The following is a 4,035-nucleotide window of genomic DNA, read 5'->3' on the forward strand; positions in this document are numbered from 1 at the left end:
TTCAGATTAAACTCCCTAGCCTGTCTGGAACTGAGGGAGGAGAGCCTGCCCTGCGCTGAAGAATGTCTTTGTTTCGTTTCAGGTGACTACCTAGGAACAGGTACCATGTGGGTCAGTGTCCCAGTGGGACCTTGGACTCACCAAGCCCCTAGTTCCCAGTGGTACAAAGTTAGGATATTGACAGGCCCAGTACTAAGGAAGCTGTGAGGGTGGAGTCACTGGTGGGAGTGATACATAAGAATGAGTCCAGCACACAATGTTAGTGCTGTCAATTGCTCTCTTGGGAATTGGTCACACATACACACACACACACACACACACACAGACACACATACACAATATAGGTGGCTGGACTGTCCCATACTAGACTGCTTTAGCTTCACAAACATCAGCAAGTGGGACATCTTGGGACCTCTGCCTGGGGGAGATAAGACATATAGTCACAGATAGGGCACTAAAACCAGACAAAGTAGGAATTCATCCCAGATCCAAGTTGGCAAACCAACGAGATTATTGGACTCACCTACAGAGCATGCGTGACCCCAAAGCTCCATATCACTGAAAAGTGTTGCATCCGACATGAATGGCAATTTCCCCACAAATGCATAGATGGATGCTCCCTTGTCCCCACCTTCAGACAACCTCCCATCCTTCATACACGTATATGCCTCCCAAGACCACAAGCCACACACAATTAGAACAGAACTGCAAACAGTGGACAAGGAGATGCAAAAGGGACGGCCTGGGATCTCGGGTGAGGGTTCCGGCCCTTGCTCCTGTGAAGGAATGACAACAGGCACAGTCTTGAGGGGCTCTGGCGAACAGTCACACCTGCTTCTGTTGAAGATAGTGATCACCATTACGTTCAGAGGGCAGTCTTTTCCAGCACGTGGGGTGGGCCAGGGGGAAGGGGAAAAACATGTTTATTCTTTGTTTCTGTAGAAATCACAGAAGCTGTGGCTTTCCATTGATTCAAGTCAACATGCCCCTAGTTCCTGTGGGAGTAATTAGCCCTACCCAGCCAGTAGGTTTGGGGAGGTGTTCTCCTCAGGGTAGATTCTTAGCTCTCGGGTCTGTGCTGCCTTGGTGACAGAGGGCATGCACAGTGGACCCAGGAGGACCTGGAAGTGTAGGTTAGTGATGCCTTTCCTCTCTGAAAGTCAAACAGTTCTGGTCCCTCTGAGGAGCATTACATGGAACACACCTTTCCCATTCACTTCCACCCCTGCCTTTCATCCCAAGGGCAGCTATTGACCATGGGCCAGTTACTAACCCTGGTGGTCTGGGGCTCTTGACTCGGCTAGACTTTTTGATACAACAATCTTATGTGACTTGTCTGCCCTCAGGGACTGATCCCTGGTCTTGGTTCTTACACGGCTCTCAGCATTTTCTCACCTGCACTTTCTAGAAATTCTACCATGACCAAGTGGGCTTAAAAACCCCTCAGGAAGACCTTTGACCTTCACTCCCAGGTTACCATTGTTAGGCCGCCGACCTGAGAAGAACCAGGCAGAAGACAGACTGCATCCAGTGTCTCCTCGTGGAGGGGATGCTAGTGAACTGTCTTCACTCAAGAGAATTAATTTGACTGTAAAACAACTGTGTAGTGTATCTGGTAGCATTTCCCGGGAGGTCAAGCTGCTGTCCCTCCAGGGACAGCATGGGCTTGAACACTCTACAGGAGTTTTCCAGGGCCCTAAGCCTCCCTAGCTGAATGTGTCTTTTTCCCACACCCAAAGGGAATGGATGGATGGACATGCATATGTTTGCTTCTTCAGCCTGTACACTGAGACATTTGCTAAGGAGTTGATGAAAGGCAGAAGTTATGGCTCATGCCTGTGTTCCTGGATCTTACCGGTGGAGGTGGGGCAGGGGGAAGGAAAAATTAAAAGCCTGCCTGAGCTATACGACAACTTTGCTGAAGAGATGGTTCAGCAGTCAAGAACACTGGCTGTTCTCCCAGAGCAGCATTTCTCAACCTGTGGGTTGGCACCCTTCTGGGAAACCTTCATCTCCAAAAACATTTATATTATGATTCGTAACAGTAGGAAAATTACAGTTACGAAGTAGCAGCAAAATGACTTTCTGGTTGGGGTCACCACAGCCTGAGGAGCGCTCTTAAAGGATCTTAGCACTTAAGAGCCGCTGCTCCAGAGTGATCCAAGTTCAATTTCTAGCACCCATATGATAGTTCACATTTACCTATGATTTCATTTCCAGGAGATTTGACACTGTGTTCTGGCCTCCACAGGCATCAGGCACACATGATCAGGTGCACAGGCCTGTGGTGCACCCAGCACATAAAAAAAAGTATGCCAGGGTAAAGAAGAAACTTTGCAGGCAAAAAAAAAAGGAGGCAGGTCGGGAGAGGTGGCTTGGTCAGTACAAAGCTTGCCACACAGAAGTGAGGATGTGAGTGAGGCTCTCCAGCATATAAAAACCTGGACGTGCGGCGTACTTGTCATCCCATGAGTAAGAATCCATGGGACTCTATGGCAAAATAGCCAAGCGATTCCAGGTACAAGTGAAAGATCCTGTCTCAAAAACATCAAGGTAGAGAACAATTGAGAACAACACCTAATGTCAACCTCAGGCTTCCACATGCTCACAGGAATCAGTGCATGGGCAGTTGCCCCTTCACCCTTCCACATTCACACACATGAACACATGCACATGCATGAACACATGCACACAGGAATCAGTGTGTGTATGTGTGTGTGTGTGTGTGTGTGTGCAGTATCCCCCACACCCTTCCACATGCACACACATGAACACACGCACACAAGAAGCAGTGCTTGTGCAGCCCCCCACCCTTCCACACACACACAGAGTAATCAGTCACATGTACAGCCCACACACCCCCAGCCCCTTCCCCTTCCGCACGCACACACATGAACACACACACACAGGAAGCAGTGCGTGTGAAATTCCCCTCCTACGACAGCCAGAGAAAGAGGAGAAAGGAATAGGCGGATAAGGATAAGAGGATAATAGGAAAGGATAAGAGGTGGGTGAGGATAGGAAAAGATGGCTTGGCTGGGAGATGGCTAAGAGGTTGAAATCCTTCTTACGAAGCTCCAGGACCCCAGTTCAGACCCCTGGCAGCCTGCATAAGTGCCAGGTGGAGTGACAGCCTACTTGAGATTCCAGCCCTGAGAGGTGGAGCTCAGGATCCCAGAACACAACACGCTGGCTAGCAAACCTAACCACCATATTGTCAAGCTCTGGGTTTGACTGATAGACCCTGCCTCAGTAAACGGGATGGGAGGGTATCTGAAGACAATTCTTAGCATCAACCTCAGGCTTCCACATGAGCAGACACATGTATACACCACACACACGATGGGAAAAGAGGGCCTGGAGAGATGGTTCAGCTGTTAAAAGCACATTCTGCTCTTCCAGAGGACCCAAGTTTGGGTCCCTCATCTGACAGTTGGCTCAAAAGCACCTTTGCTCCAGCCCCAGTGCCTTGCCCTCTTCAGGCCTAAACTCATGCACACACATCCCAGCACAAACACACTCCCATACAGGTAATGAAGACTTACAAAAATCTAATTTTTAATTGAAAAATGATTTTAAATGAGCCTTTAGGTGAGTGGTGGTAACACATCCTTTAATCCCAGCACTTGAGAGGCAGAAGCAGGTGGATACTTTCTATATATGTGGTCTACATAGAGTGCCAGAGCTCCATGGAAAAACCCTGTCTCCAAAACCAAAAACTAAAACCAAAACCAAAGCTGGACAGTAGTGACACATGCCTTTAATCCCAGTACTTGGGAGGCAGAGGCAGGCAGATTTCTGAGTTCGAGGCCAGCTTGGTCTACAGAGTGAGTTCCAGGACAGCCAGGGCTACACAGAGAAACCCTGTCTCAGATAAACAAAAACAAAACAAAAAAACCCAAACCCAAACCCAAAAATAAGCCTTTAAACTCAGCATTCAGAAGACAGAGTCAGAAGGATCTCTAGGATCTCTTTGAGTTGCAAGACCACCAGGACTACCTACAACCTTATCTCACACACACACACACACACACA

The sequence above is a fragment of the Mastomys coucha genome, unplaced genomic scaffold (genome assembly GCF_008632895.1).
Source record: "Mastomys coucha isolate ucsf_1 unplaced genomic scaffold, UCSF_Mcou_1 pScaffold23, whole genome shotgun sequence".
Taxonomy (NCBI): Eukaryota; Metazoa; Chordata; class Mammalia; order Rodentia; family Muridae; genus Mastomys; species Mastomys coucha.